Here is a 361-nt window from a genome sequence, read left to right on the forward strand (position 1 = left end):
GTTTTGAAAGAGGTAGGAGTCAAATCCATACTCAGGCTCCTCTGCAAGTACCTGGTTTTCCAAACTTCTGTTCGCTCGGATTCAGGCAGAGGCTGGAGGAAGCCCTACAGCTCATCCAGTGGAAAATCAAGGTAATGACAGAGCTGCTTCTACGTGGGAGGTGAGCTTTCAAAAAAAAAAAAAAAGATGTTTGAAGCTATCGGTAGAACTGCACGAACGTATTAAAATTCCTTAATGGTTAAAATTCATTTCCTTTCGTGAGGCCAGGACTCCAAACTCCCTCTTTTCATCCATCCTGTCATTTTTTCCCTTCCTCACAAGCCCTGGGGCAGCATCCATCGTCACCGGGAATCGCTCTGCA

This window comes from Apaloderma vittatum, unplaced genomic scaffold (assembly GCF_000703405.1).
Source record: "Apaloderma vittatum isolate BGI_N311 unplaced genomic scaffold, ASM70340v1 scaffold6005, whole genome shotgun sequence".
Lineage (NCBI taxonomy): Eukaryota > Metazoa > Chordata > Aves > Trogoniformes > Trogonidae > Apaloderma > Apaloderma vittatum.